Here is a 16,059-nt window from a genome sequence, read left to right on the forward strand (position 1 = left end):
CAAATGCAGAAAAGGTATTAATTTAGAATTTACAGATTCTCGAAATGAGCAATTGGAAATGCATTGTGACTGTTCTCGTCCTTCAGCCTGATATACCTGGTCTGAGGAGATGGTGGTGTCTGGTCCTTCAGCCTGGTCTGAGGAGATGGTGGTGTCTGGTCCTTCAGCCTGATATACCTGGTCTGAGGAGATGGTGGTGTCTGGTCCTTCAGCCTGGTTTGAGGAGATGGTGGTGTGTGGTCCTTCAGCCTGGTCTGAGGAGATGGTGGTGTCTGGTCCTTCAGCCTGGTCTGAGGAGATGGTGGTGTCTGGTCCTTCAGCCTGGTCTGAGGAGATGGGGGTGTCTGGTCCTTCAGCCTGGTCTGAGGAGATGGGGGTGTCTGGTCCTTCAGCCTGGTCTGAGGAGATGGTGGTGTCTGGTCCTTCAGCCTGGTCTGAGGAGATGGTGGTGTGTGGTCCTTCAGCCTGGTCTGAGGAGATGGTGGTGTCTGGTCCTTCAGCCTGGTCTGAGGAGATGGTGGTGTCTGGTCCTTCTGGGGAACCTGGAGCTGGACAGGTACAATCTGTTATTTGAATAAAAGTCAATGTCTTTGGAAGATTATCCCAAGTGATATTTAATTTTGAAGTGTTGGTACTTTTTTCTGAAAATATCCGGCATGGCAGAAGGCTTGTCCACTGGATAGACTAAGGCAAGGCTTTGTTAAGGGGGATCTCCAGCATAGATTACGAATTTAACGGAAAAGGAGACATGAGGAAGTCACCCAAGTAAGTGTCATGTCATGAAGTTGGTCATTTCTGATAACGAAACCATTTGGAAAATATGACATTATGTCCTGTTCCCAAATGTACTAGTTAAAGGTTTTAGACTACAGTATGTTATAACTATAACTAAAATGGTTTTAGACTACAGTATGTTATAACTATAACTAAAATGGTGGCATGATTTTTACAAACAGCATCAAATATACACTACATGACCAAATGTATGTGGACACCTGCTCACCGACCATCTCATTCCAAAATCATGGGCATTAATATGGAGTTGGTCCCCCCTTTGGTGCTATAACAGCCGCCACTCTTCTGGGAAGGCATTCCACTAGATGTTGGAACATTGCTGTGGGGACTTGCTTCCATTCAGCCACAAGAGCATTAGGGAGGTCGGGCACTGATGTTGGGTGATCAGGCCTGGCTCGCAGTTGACGTTCCAATTCATCCCAAAGGTGTTCAACGGGGTTGAGGTCAGCGCTCTGTGAAGGACAGTCAATTTCTTCCACACCAATCTCGACAAACAATTTCTGTATGGACCTCGCTTTGTGCACAGGGACATTGTCAATCAGAAATAGGAATGGGCCTTCCCCAAAATGTTGCCACAGTTGCCAGCACAGAATCATCTAGAATGTAATTGTATGTTGTAGCGTTACGATTTCCCTTCACTGGAACTAAGGGGACTAGCCCGAACCATGGAAAAACAGCCCCAGACCATTATTCCTCCTCCACCAAACTTTACAGTTGGCAGTATACGTTGGGGCAGGTAGTGTTCTCCTGGCATCCGCCAATCCCAGACGTGACAGTCGGACTGCCAGATGGTGAAGCGTGATTCATTACTCCAGAAAACGCGCTTCAGCACTTGGCTGCCCCGTTCTGTGAGCTTGTGTGGCCTACCACTTCACGCTTGAGCCGTTGTTTCTCCAAGATGTTTCCACTTCACAATAACTGCATTTACTGTTGACTAGCAGGGCAAACATTTAACAAACTGACTTGTTGGAAAGGTGGCATCCTATGATGGTGCCACGTTGAAAGTCACTGAGCTTTTCAGTAAGGCCATTCTACTGCTAATGTTTGTCTATGGAGACTGCATGGCTGTGTGCTCAATTTTATAGACCTGTCAGCAACGGATGTGGCTGAAATAGTCGATACCACAAATTTGAAGGGGTGTCTATGTAACAGTGTAGGTTCCGTCCCTCTCTTCGCCCCAACCTGGGCTCGAACCAGGGACCCTTGCACACATCAACAACTGACACCCCACGAAGCATCGTTACCCATCGCGCCAAAAAGCCGCGGCCCTTGCAACGCTTCAAGTCTCAGAGCGGGTGACGTCACCGATTGAAACGCTATTAGCGCGCACCACCGCTAACTAACTAGCCATTTCACATCGGTTACATCTACATACTTTTGCATATCTAGTGTGTGTGTGTAGATATACAAAAGTATGTAGAACTGCGCATGTCATGGAGACGTTGGTTTGCTGAACTGATGGTAGAAACACACCGTCGGTTCTAACGGTCGCTTCACGCCGAACTGCGCATGTGCAGGCCGTCAAACCAAAGACACTCCTTCGATATAAAGTCGTTTTTGACTAAAATAATAACGTGTCAGTTTGTCACTTTCACGACGTTGGAGTAATAACATGTTCAAATACTTAAGACATTGGCTCGAATCTAGGTTTTGCCTTTAGATTTAGAGAAAATGTACAACTAAGGAGGAATTTTTCACTTCTGACTTCTCAAACCCCAAATCACAGCATCAGTCTAGTTCCTACAGTCTGCTTCCCCAGCGGTCCCAGTAGACTCGGGATGTTGGTCTCTGGGTTTAGGAATTCTGTTATGTCATTTCCCCATGAAGTTGAAAGTAAGTTTGTGGGCTAATGCACGTACAAAAGGGATGTTGAAACTGTGGCGCACATTTCTCGGCAACATTAGAAGTCGGGTAAAAGTATTGATTTGAAGGAAAGACGAGCAGACTGGTAAGTCTAGAAGCTACTTACACACTATTATAAAGTTAGGTCGTAGTCAGACATTTAATAGTCAAGAGTAGGTTTGATCTATGATCTCTTATCACCATGGGTGTAGTGCTGAGGAGCGCGAGGGAGCACTTTCAATTTGAGAATACAATAAACATTATTCTGATCAATTCTAAATAAATTATATTTAATTACCAGGTAAATGGTAACGTTACTGTTACAAAAAAAAACTGATTTCTAATAAGATTTTAGCACGGTTAGCTGAAGCTGAATAGGAGGATGGATTTTATGCATCTTCTAAAACAGGGCTCTCCGATCCTGTTCCTGGAGAGATACCATCCTGTAGGTTTTCATTCCTATTCAAAACTAGTCACCTGATTAAAATAATTAGTTGGTTTATAAGATAAATCAGGTTAGTTACAGCTGTGGTTGGAGTGAGACCCTACCGGAGGGTAGCGCTCCAGGAACAGGGTTGGAGTGTAACCCTACCGGAGGGTAGCGCTCCAGGAACAGGGTTGGAGTGAGACCCTACCGGAGGGTAGCGCTCCAGGAACAGGGTTGGAGTGTAACCCTACCGGAGAGTAGCGCTCCAGGAACAGGGTTGGAGTGAGACCCTACCGGAGGGTAGTGCTCCAGGAACAGGGTTGGAGTGTAACCCTACCGGAGGGTAGCGCTCCAGGAACAGGGTTGGAGTGAGACCCTACCGGAGGGTAGCGCTCCAGGAACAGGGTTGGAGTGAAACCCTACCGGAGAGTAGCGCTCCAGGAACAGGGTTGGAGTGAGACCCTACCGGAGGGTAGCGCTCCAGGAACAGGGTTGGAGTGAAACCCTACCGGAGGGTAGCGCTCCAGGAACAGGGTTGTAGTGAAACCCTACCGGAGGGTAGCGCTCCAGGAACAGGGTTGTAGTGAAACCCTACCGGAGGGTAGTGCTCCAGGAACAGGGTTGGAGTGAAACCCTACCGGAGGGTAGCGCTCCAGGAACAGGGTTGTAGTGAAACCCTACTGGAGGGTAGCGCTCCAGGAACAGGGTTGGAGTGTAACCCTACCGGAGAGTAGCGCTCCAGGAACAGGGTTGGAGTAAAACCCTACCGGAGGGTAGCGCTCCAGGAACAGGGTTGGAATAAAACCCTACCGGAGGGTAGCGCTCCAGGAACAGGGTTGGAGTGTAACCCTACCGGAGGGTAGCGCTCCAGGAACAAGGTTGGAGTAAAACCCTACCGGAGGGTAGCGCTCCAGGAACAGGGTTGGAGTGAAACCCTACCGGAGGGTAGCGCTCCAGGAACAGGGTTGGAGATTGGCTTGTTTGTAGGTTGTAATGATAGGCTGGCTATTCAATAGGCTACATCTGTCAGTACAAACTTTGACTGAGTGTAACAGTGTAGGTTCCGTCCCTCTCTTCGCCCCAACCTGGGCTCGAACTAGGGACCCTTGCACACATTGACAACAGTCACCCACGAAGCATCGTTACCCATCGCGCCACAAAAGCCGCGGCCCTTGCAACGCAAGGGGAAACCCTACTTCAAGTCTCAGAGCGAGTGACGTCACTGATTGAAACGCTATTAGCGCGCACCACCGCTAACTAACTAGCCATTTCACATCGGTTACATGAGGACATGATGACGTCATTTACATATTTTTTTGCACTCCCTCACCTCAAAACAAATACATCACAGCTTATCATATTGACCAACCTGATGGTCTCTGTTGAAAATGTAGTAAAACATATCAGGCCTAGACTACATTCTCTGTCCTGCTACTGGTAGGACTATAACATTATGTTGATCTGAACAGGTTTAGACTGGTCATCTATGATATGTAGGTTATATACAGTACATTCTCTGTCCTGCTACTGGTAGGACTATAACATTATGTTGATCTGAACAGGTTTAGACTGGTCATCTATGATATGTAGGTTATATACAGTACATTCTCTGTCCTGCTACTGGTAGGACTATAACATTATGTGAACTGATCTGAACAGTTTTATATAATTTTTTGCTGTAGCAAACTGGCTCAAATTAAGATCCAAATTAAGATCCAACATCTGTAGCAATATACCTCTAATGTATATAACTATATCAGGATTCACTTTTGACCATTTGACATCTTGTATTTACTGTTGTTTAGGCTGGTTGAATGAGTTGCCTGTGAAAGCTACTTCATCTGCAAGAAAACAGGTGGCTGCACCAGTGACTGTGAGTTATGTGATTTCCTCATATGAAATAAAAAATATGTTTGTAGCCTACGCAGTTACAAAATGGCTGTTGAAGCTGTGGCACATATTTCTCGGTAACATTGAATAAATGTGTTGGTATGTAGGAAAGACGGGCAGACTCTCGTAATGTTGGTCTAGACAACCTACAAACTATTATAAGGCTATGATCACTTATCATGCCGACAAACCTGATGGTCTCTGTAAACTGATCTGAACAGGTTTAGACTGGTCATCTATGATATGTAGGTTATATACAGTACATTCTCTGTCCTGCTACTGGTAGGACTATAACATTATGTTGATCTGAACAGGTTTAGACTGGTCATCTATGATATGTAGGTTATATACAGTACATTCTCTGTCCTGCTACTGGTAGGACTATAACATTATGTTGATCTGAACAGGTTTAGACTGGTCATCTGTGATATGTAGGTTATATACAGTACATTCTCTGTCCTGCTACTGGTAGGACTATAACGTTATGTGAACTGATCTGAACAGGTTTAGACTGGTCATCTATGATATGTAGGTTATATACAGTACATTCTCTGTCCTGCTACTGGTAGGACTATAACATTATGTTGATCTGAACAGGTTTAGGCTGGTCATCTATGATATGTAGGTTATATACAGTACATTCTCTGTCCTGCTACTGGTAGGACTATAACATTATGTTGATCTGAACAGGTTTAGACTGGTCATCTATGATATGTAGGTTATATACAGTACATTCTCTGTCCTGCTACTGGTAGGACTATAAAATTATGTTGATCTGAACAGGTTTAGACTGGTCATCTATGATATGTAGGTTATATACAGTACATTCTCTGTCCTGCTACTGGTAGGACTATAACATTATGTTGATCTGAACAGGTTTAGACTGGTCATCTATGATATGTAGGTTATATCTGAGGTATAGACCTTGATCTGCATATCACTAACAAAACGCCATTATACATTATAACCTAGCCTACTTTACATAATATAATGATTTCCCCCTCAGATCAATCATGTCCGTTTTAGCCCTTCGGTCTACATTCTCTGATACATTTAGAAAACAACAGATTGAAAGACAATAAATAGCCTACTGTTAGTGAATACAAATAAGTGTGAGACATGGCCTTGTGTTGCTGTACTGTCTATAACTACCTTAACAAACAGTGACTTATTATTATTATTGTTGCTGTTCTGTCTATAACTACCTTAACAAACAGTGACTTATTATTATTATTATTATTATTATTGTTATTATTATTATTATTATTATTATTATTATTATTGTTGCTGTACTGTCTATAACTACCTTAGCAAACAGTGACTTATTATTATTATTATTATTGTTTTTATTATTATTATTGACAGTTACCATGGAGATGAAATTTTACAACTACATATTCATGTGATTGCATTAAATCACCTGACTGTTTCGATATGTCTGTTAAGTAAATGTTTTATAAGAGATAATTATTAAATGATAGCAATTGACATTCAATAATTACTGTGTCAACCACAACCAACATGCTGGATCTCTGTTTACAGGGGTCAGTGCTCTAAAATGAGTCTCTCTGGGGAGAGGAAGGAGGGGGGCCCTGCCTCTAAAATGAGTCTCTCTGGGGACAGAGAGGAGGGGGGCCCTGCCTCTAAAATGCATCTCTCTGGGGAGAGAGAGGAGGGACCTGCCTCTAAAATGAGTCTCTCTGGGGAGAGGAAGGAGGGCCCTGCCTCTAAAATGAGTCTCTCTGGGGAGAGAGAGGAGGGACCTGCCTCTAAAATGAGTCTCTCTGGGGAGAGGAAGGAGGGGGGCCCTGCCTCTAAAATTAGACTCTCTAGGGAACATGACACCAAAGCCAAGAGGTGAGATGACAATTTTGTTTAAGAATTATTAAGAGTTTTTTTCAAAAATGATCACATTTGTTTTTTTAATCATAAATGGCTGCTTATGGGACCTTCAATATTACCGTTCTCAGATTTTTAATTCATCGTTTTTAGATGTGTATTATTATTTATTTTTTATTGCAAAATGCAATATATCCATTGTTTAGCAGGAATGGAATGTTGGTATTCTGTATATCTGACTGGGATATGTGGTTGTCTCACCTAGATATCTTTAGATGAATGCACTTACTGTAAATCACTCTGGATAAGAAAGAGCATCTGCTAAATCAGGGGTTCTCAATCATGACACGACCACTTTGCTCTTAATTATTATTATTATTATTATATAATGGAATACATATTTTTTTTACCAATTCTGATCGTTGTTACAATAAGAATTTTGACAATATTCCCGTTATATCAGCACACTCTTCACACCCGTTTAACAACTCTAAATAGCTTTGGCATAGTAGGCATCAAGTCCCTTGCCAATAATGGTGCCTACAACGTTGCATACAATGTTCATTTTCATCGAACACATATTACGCCCTAGATGCCTTCAACTGCCTAATTTATAGCCACGCCCAATTTAGGATTATTTTTTAACAATGTGATGTTGCGCTCCAAAGGGATATCTTGAAATAACATGATGTAGATAATTAAATAATCAAAAGAAAACCGTGTTTATTTTACACTGTTAGAAAAGAAGGTTCCTTATAGAACCAAAAAGGCTTCTATCACTTCCTTAATATATGGAATCACTAAAAGTTATATATATATTTGGGTTCAGTGAAGAAGAATCTCTAGAGTTCTGATCAACGAAAGGTGAATGTTTTGAGGATGTGAACCCAGCAGCCCTCCAGTGGTCAGATCAATTCCATCTGTTTTTTCCAGCACCCGTACACTGTTTTATGGATTGAAAAATCATTGCCAAAAGCACAAGACATATATTATTAATGGATTGATCATATAGAAATATAAAACATTATTTTTAACTACTCCAAAGCATTTACATGTGGAGCAGGAACCACTGACTCGCTGCATTATTCTATAGTATTATCAAGACACCTGCTGTTAACTCTTAACTACTTAGGACAGCTCACGAGGTGTCCTAAATATCTACCGACTAGGTGGTACATGAGACTTCATGCATAGCTTTGATTTATACCCATAAGTGTAAAATGTCTTTATTCTCAGCACTGACACCACCAATTTTCTACTCTGAGACACTTTGAGAATATGGGCCCAGATCCAAAATATTGTTACAAAAAAACATGTTTGTTTTACATAATAAATAAAAATGTAAATATTACTAATGTAATAATTATATTATATTATATTAAAATAATATGTAATATTACAACACTTTACAATACAATACATTATAATACAATACATTATAATACAATACAATACAATACATTACAATACATTACAATACAATACATTACAATACATTACAATACAATACATTATAATACACTACATTACAATACAAGACAAGACAAGACAAGACAAGACAAGACAAGACAAGACAAGACAAGACAAGACAAGACAAGACAAGACAAGACAAGACAAGACAAGACAAGACAATACAATACAATACAACTTTGTCCATTAGTTACAGCAAACAACAAACATGTATCTTCTGCTTCGTTCGTAACCCCCCCCCCCCATATGACCATAAGAGTAAATTCTCTTTTTTGTCAGCACTTCTACAACCAATTTTCTACTCTGAGACGCTTTGTGGATATGGGCCCAGATTTGAAAATATAGTTATAAAAAAACTTTGAATGTTTGTTTAACATAATAATAAAAAATGAATATTACTAATGTAACCCACTGTAAAGACTGGGTTTAGTTGTTTTGTACCACTGTTCTGGAACTTCCCGTACAGAACTGTCCGTGTCCACGTACGGTGTGGCACCAAGCGGTTACGTGCAGAGTGGGCTGAGGTGATCTTGGGGAATAACTACAGAGTTCACTACAGTGTTGAGATGCCGAAGTTTATTATTCAATTTGCTTTTTGCTTAATGGTCAGGGACAGTATGACTGTAGCCAGATCCTTTTCACTCTCTATCCTTGTTTCATTTTGTGGTTCACCGGATTCGTCATCATCCTCGAGACGAAGTACAGAACAACCTGTTACCTAGCCAAGCTAGTTGGTACAGCTAGGAAAGCTAGCTAGCTACTCTACCAGCAGCATCCTAGTTAACCTAGCTAGTCGGTACAGCTAGGTAAGCTAGCTAGCTACTCTACCACCAGCATCCTAGTTATCCTAGCTAGTCGGTACAGCTCGGTAAGCTAGCTAGCTACTCTACCAGCAGCATCCTAGTTATCCTAGCTAGTTGGTACAGCTAGGTAAGCTAGCTAGCTACTCTACCAGCAGCAACCTAGTTATCCTAGCTAGTCGGTACAGCTAGGTAAGCTAGAAAACTACTCTACCAGCAGCATCCTAGTTATCCTAGCTAGTCGGTACAGCTAGGTAAGCTAGCTAGCTACTCTACCAGCAGCATCCTGATTATTTTCCTGTGGGGGGGAGTGGTGGTGTATCCAGGGAGAACTAAACTAATCTGTTGAACTATCTATCGTGGTCTTATGCTTCCATCTATTGGAATTATTTAGCAACTACAGTACTACTGAATAATATGTAATTCCTTACTAAAGTAGTATTTACTCAGAATTGCAAAATATAACATTTTCTAGTTCATTTTACCACTTACAACCATAAAATAACAATTTATAGCATAACAAACAATGAAACTGACATAAACCAAAAACACCAGACATTTAGTAGATGAGAGATGTAATGTTTGTCTCTGTTGTGTTGAAGTCCAATCAAGCAGGAGAGACCAGCCTCCCCTGTTCCCAGCTGTGTGTCCATGAAGAGTGACCAGTCTATGGTTGAACCTATATTCTTTAGAGAGGGAGACTTTTCTACTGAACAAAGGTAAGAAGAACTCATGGGTCATGGTCAGTGAGTTAAACAACACTGTCTCTAGTCATTTCTCCTCTCCCATTTTCACATTTCTTTTGGTTGTTTTCATAATCCATAGGCTAATACTTTAGTCCATTTTCATAGTCCTAAAACAATATTAAACAAACACAATATTCCCTCCCTGTATGTTTATCTCTGTCTGTCTGTCTGTCTGTCTGTCTGTCTGTCTGTCTGTCTGTCTGTCTGTCTGTCTGTCTGTCTGTCTGTCTGTCTGTCTGTCTGTCTGTCTGTCTGTCTGTCTGTCTGTCTGTGTCTGTCTATGTCTGTGTGTATTTCGCTGTCTGTGTGTCTGTCTATGTCTGTCTGTGTGTCTGTCTCTGTCCGTCTGTGTGTCTGTCTATCTGTTTCTGTCTGGCTGTGTGTCTGTGTCTCTCTGTCTCTGTGTCTCTCTGTCGCTGTGTCTGTCTGTCTCTGTGTCTCTGTCTCTGTGTCTGTCTGTCTGTCTGTCTGTCTGTCTGTCTGTCTGTCTGTCTGTCTGTCTGTCTGTCTGTCTGTCTGTCTGTCTGTCTGTCTGTCTGTCTGTCTGTCTGTCTGTCTGTCTGTCTCTATGTGTCGCTGTCTGTCTGTGTCTGTCTCTATCTGTGTGTCTGTCTATGTCTGTGTGTCTTTCTCTGTCTGTGTGTCTGTGTGTGTCTCTCTCTCTGTCTGTCTGTCCGTCTGTCCGTCTGTCCGTCTGTCTGTCTGTCTGTCTGTCTGTCTGTCTGTCTGTCTGTCTGTCTGTCTGTCTGTCTGTCTGTCTGTCTGTCTGTCTGTCTGTCTGTCTGTCTGTCTGTCTGTCTGTCTGATCCAGAGCTCTTCATATGTTTCCCATCTGAGATCAGAGTAGATGAGAGATGTAATGTTTGTCTCTGTTTTGTTGAAGTCCAATCAAGCAGGAGAGACCAGCCTCCCCTGTTCCCAGCTGTGTGTCCATGAAGAGTGAACGGTCTATGGATCCTCCTATGAAGTTTAGAGAGGAAGACTTTTCTACTGAACAAAGGTAAGAAGAACTCATGGGTCATGGTCAGTGAGTTAAACAACACTGTCTCTAGTCATTTCTCCTCTCCCATTTTCACATTTCTTTTGGTTGTTTTCATAATCCATAGGCTAATCCTTTAGTCCATTTTCATAGTCCTAAAACAATATTAAACAAACACCACATTCCCTCCCTGTATCTGTCTGTCTGTCTGTCTGTCTGTCTGTCTGTCTGTCTGTCTGTCTGTCTGTCTGTCTGTCTGTCTGTCTGTCTGTCTGTCTGTCTGTCTGTCTGTCTGTCTGTCTGTCTGTCTGTCTGTCTGTCTGTCTGTCTGCCTGTCTGTCTGTCTGTCTGTCTGTCTGTGCGTGTCTCTCTGTCTCTCTGTGTCTGTCTGTCTGTCTGTCTGTCTGTCTGTCTGTCTGTCTGTCTGTCTGTCTGTCTGTCTGTCTGTCTGTCTGTCTGTCTCTATCTATCTCTATCTGTCTGTGTCTGTCTATGTCTGTGTGTATTTCGCTGTCTGTGTGTCTGTCTATGTCTGTCTGTGTGTCTGTCTCTGTCCGTCTGTGTGTCTGTCTATCTGTTTCTGTCTGGCTGTGTGTCTGTGTCTCTCTGTCTCTGTGTCTCTCTGTCGCTGTGTCTGTCTGTCTCTGTGTCTCTGTCTCTGTGTCTGTCTGTGTCTGTCTGTCTGTCTGTCTGTCTGTCTGTCTGTCTGTCTGTCTGTCTGTCTGTCTGTCTGTCTGTCTGTCTGTCTGTCTGTCTGTCTGTCTGTCTGTCTGTCTGTCTGTCTCTATGTGTCGCTGTCTGTCTGTGTCTGTCTCTATCTGTGTGTCTGTCTATGTCTGTGTGTCTGTCTGTCTGTGCGTGTCTCTCTGTCTCTCTGTGTCTGTCTGTCTGTCTGTCTGTCTGTCTGTCTGTCTGTCTGTCTGTCTGTCTGTCTGTCTGTCTGTCTGTGTCTCACTGTCTCTGTGGCTGTTTCTGTCTGTCTCTGTGTCTGTCTCTGTGTCTGTCTCTCTGTCTGTCTGTGTGTCTGTCTCTGTCTGTCTGTCTGTCTGTCTGTCTGTCTGTCTGTCTGTCTGTCTGTCTGTCTGTCTGTCTGTCTGTCTGTCTGTCTGTCTGTCTGTCTGTCTGTTCCTGTGTCTGTATGTCTGTCTCTGTCTGCATGTCTGTGTCTGTGTGTCTGTGTGTCTGTCTCTTTCTGTCTCTGTCTGTATGTCTGTTTCTGTCTGTGTGTCTGTCTCTGTCTGTCTCTGCCTGTCTATCTGTGTGTCTTTCTCTGTCTGTGTGTCTTTCACTGTCTGTCTCTGTCTGACTGTGTGTCTCTGTCTCACTGTCTCTGTGTCTGTGTGTGTCTCTCTCTCTGTCTCTCTGTGACTGTCGCTGTCTGTCTATGTCTGTCTCTCTGTCGGTGTGTCTGTTTCTGTGTGTCTGTATGTCTCTGTGTCTGTATGTGTCTGTCTCTGTGCCTGTATGTCTCTGTGTCGTTCGCTGTCTGTGTGTCTGTCTGTCTCTGTGTCTGTCTGTCTGTCTGTCTGTCTGTCTGTCTGTCTGTCTGTCTGTCTGTCTGTCTGTCTGTCTGTCTGTCTGTCTGTCTGTCTGTCTGTCTATCTCTATCTGTCTGTGTCTGTCTATGTCTGTGTGTATTTCGCTGTCTGTGTGTCTGTCTATGTCTGTCTGTGACTGTCGCTGTCTGTCTATGTCTGTCTCTCTGTCGGTGTGTCTGTTTCTGTGTGTCTGTATGTCTCTGTGTCTGTATGTGTCTGTCTCTGTGCCTGTATGTCTCTGTGTCTGTATGTGTCTGTCTCTGTGTGTCTGTGTGTCTGTATGTCTCTGTGTCTGTATGTGTCTGTCTCTGTGCCTGTATGTCTCTGTGTCTGTATGTGTCTGTCTCTGTGTGTCTGTGTGTCTGTATGTCTCTGTGTCTGTATGTGTCTGTCTCTGTGCCTGTATGTCTCTGTGTCTGTATGTGTCTGTCTGTCTCTGTGTGTCTATGTGTCTGTCTGTCTCTGCCTGTCTCTGACTGTCTGTCCCGCTTTCTGTCTGTTTGTCTCTCTTTGTCTGTATGTTTCTGTCTGTGTCTGTCTGTCTGTCTCTGTCTATCTCTGTTTGTCTGTCTGTCTGTCTGTGTCTCTGTCTGTCTCTTTCTGTCTGTCTGTCTCTGACTGTCTGTCCCGCTTTCTGTCTATGTCTGTCTGTTTGTCTGTCCGTACTCACTCACTCCCTGGATGAGGAGATATAATCTCATGTTTTGTCCACAGAAACCAACAGGAGAGATCAGAGTCAGAGATTCTCAGTGGTCAGTCTTCCCAGAGTCATCAAACAGACCTGGACTCTATATTCAGTGTATGTGGTCCTGTTATGAACATTTGTTTTTGTTTTCCTCAAGTAAAGTTGATCTGTCAATTATTCATTATTGTGTTAATGAGAAAGCATTTCTTCTCTTGCTTAACTTATTTACAATATTTATTTCAGTTGCTTGAAGAGAAAATTATGACATTTCTGAAGAACGAGCTGAAGATGTTCAAGAGGATTCTTAGTCCAGAACTCCCAGAAGGCTTTGAGAGTCAGAAGCAGGATAAGGAAGTGGTGGATGCTGAAGATGAGAAGCAGGAGAGCAATGCCAGAGAGGGAGCTCTGAAGATCACACTGCACGTCCTGAGGAAAATGAACCAGAAGGAGCTTGCTGACACACTGGAGAAATGTAAGATCTGTCTGCCTCATGTTGAATGCTGTTTTATAACATTTAAAAGCTGTAGCTAAAGTACAGCTAAAGTAGCTGTGTAACTCAATGATATTGTCGCAGCCTTAACACAACACCTAGTGACCTCATCAAGTAGCAGCAGGGATGTGTTGTGTTGATTAATTTAGAGAGAGAGAGAGAGAGAGACAACATTAATAATACCATCAATAATAATATAATCAGTCACACCAGTCTGTAATGCATTATTAAAACATTTACACATTTATACAGTCAGTTAAGAGAATAAATTATGATAATTTAAATCTTTATAACAGTCCTACAATACTGTAGGCATTAAAACAGATGTAATATTAATATCCTCTGTGTTATTTCTAGATTCAGATGAGCTTGCTGTGATTTGCCAACGTGAACTCAAATCTAATCTAAAGAAGAAGTTTCAATGTGTATTTGAGGGAATCGCTAAACAAGGAAACCCAACACTTCTCAATAAGATCTACACAGAGCTCTACATCACAGAGGGTGGAACAGGAGAGGTCAATAATGAACATGAGCTGAGACAGATTGAGACAACAACCAGGAAACAAGCAAGACCAGAGACTGCAGTCAAATGTAACGACATCTTCAAACCCTTAACTGGACAAGACAAACTTATCAGAACTGTGCTGACAAAGGGAGTCGCTGGCATTGGAAAAACAGTCTCTGTGCAGAAGTTCATTCTGGACTGGGCTGAAGGAAAAGCAAATCAGGATGTTCAATTTGTATTTTCATTCCCTTTTCGGGAGCTGAATTTGATGAAAGGGGACAAACACACTTTCATTGAACTTCTTAATCACTTCTCAATGGAAACCAAACAATCAAGAATCTCCATCTACAACAAGTACAAAGTTCTGTTCATCTTTGATGGTCTGGATGAGTGTCGACTGCCCTTAGACTTCCAGAAGAACAAGATCTGTTGTGACGTCACAGAGTCAACCTCAGTGGATGTTCTGCTGACAAATCTCATCAAGGGAAATCTGCTTCCCTCTGCTCTCCTCTGGATAACTACCCGACCTGCAGCAGCCAATAAGATCCCTTCATGGTGTGTTGACCAGGTGACGGAGGTACGAGGGTTCAATGACCCACAGAAGGAGGAGTACTTCAGGAAGAGATTCATTGATGAGGAGCTGGCCAGCAGAATCATCTCACACATAAAGACATCAAGGAGCCTCCACATCATGTGCCACATTCCAGTCTTCTGTTGGATTTCTGCAACAGTCCTCAAACACATGCTGAAACATAAGAGAGAAGAGATGCCCAAGACTCTGACTGAGATGTACACACACCTTGTGGTGTTTCATACCAAACAGAAGAATGAAAAGTATCTTGGGAAAGAAGAGACAGATCCACACTTGAATAACGAGAGCATTCTGTCACTGGGAAAACTGGCTTTTCAACAGCTAGTGAAGGGCAATCTGATTTTCTATGAAGAAGACCTGAAAGAGGCTGGCATTGATGTCATTGAAGCCTCAGTGTACTCAGGATTGTGCACACAGTTCTTTAAAGAGGAATGTGTTCTGTACCAGAACAAGGTGTACTGCTTCGTTCATCTGAGCATTCAGGAGTTTCTGGCTGCTGTCTATGTGTTCCTCTCATTCATCAACAACAATGAGAATCTAATGGACAAACTGCAAACAAAAGACAAGCCTGAAGTTACTGTCTACAAGAGTGCTGTGGATAAAGCCTTACAAAGTGAGACAGGAAACCTGGACCTTTTCCTCCGCTTCCTTCTGGGCCTCTCACTGGAGTCCAATCAGAAGCACTTACGAGGTCTACTGACAAAGACAAGAAGCAGCTCACAGAGCCATGAAAAAACAGTCAAGTACATCAAGGAGAAGATCAGGGAGAATCCCTCTCCAGAGAGGTGCATCAATCTGTTCCACTGTCTGAATGAACTGAATGACCATTCTCTAGTGGAGGAGATCCAAAGCTACCTGAGATCAGGAAGTCTCTCAAAACCCAACCTGTCACCTGCACAGTGGTCAGCTCTGGTCTTTGTGTTGCTGACTTCAGAAAAGGAGCTGGATGTGTTTGACCTGAAGAAATTCTCCAGATCAGAGGAAGGTCTTCTGAGGCTGCTGCCAGTGGTCAAAGCCTCCAGAGCTGCTCTGTGAGTACATAAAATGACATATAAGAATTAATCATCAGGAAGAAATATTCAGTTTAGAGAATAATACGTATTATAATTTGTATATAATATTATGTTTAAAAACATATTGAATAAATGCATTGATTTTCCCATTAGTATAACAGAATGACCACACAATTCTAGGAGACAGAAGATTAATCTATATGTTGTTAGAGAGATTAAACCAAATGCATTTTCCTTTGTCCTTCTATGCTACCGGTGTTAAATTAGCAGTGTGTCTGTGAAGTCATGATGATCTCTTTGTCAGGATGTCAGGCTGTCTAGTCACAGAGGAAGGCTGTGCTTCGCTGGCCTCAGCTCTGAAGTCAAACCCCTCACACCTGAGAGAGCTGGACCTGAGCTACAATCACCCAGGAGACTCAGGAGTCAGACTGCTCTCTGCTGGACTGGA

The 16,059-nt window shown here is 42.7% G+C and overlaps 2 long non-coding RNA genes across 2 annotated transcripts; both read left to right on the forward strand.

The window, feature by feature from the left end:
* The first annotated feature begins 2,410 nt into the window (after positions 1-2,410).
* On the forward strand, positions 2,411-9,722 carry LOC123733275 (uncharacterized). Its single transcript, XR_006763716.1, has 4 exons — positions 2,411-2,743; positions 4,870-4,937; positions 6,497-6,811; positions 9,666-9,722. It is a non-coding gene; the product is annotated as an uncharacterized lncRNA (long non-coding RNA).
* LOC123733276 (uncharacterized) lies at positions 9,719-13,094 on the forward strand. Its single transcript, XR_006763717.1, has 3 exons — positions 9,719-9,782; positions 10,693-10,809; positions 13,041-13,094. It is a non-coding gene; the product is annotated as an uncharacterized lncRNA (long non-coding RNA).
* Positions 13,095-16,059: the final 2,965 nt, after the last annotated feature.

The sequence above is a fragment of the Salmo salar genome, unplaced genomic scaffold (genome assembly GCF_905237065.1).
Source record: "Salmo salar unplaced genomic scaffold, Ssal_v3.1, whole genome shotgun sequence".
Lineage (NCBI taxonomy): Eukaryota > Metazoa > Chordata > Actinopteri > Salmoniformes > Salmonidae > Salmo > Salmo salar.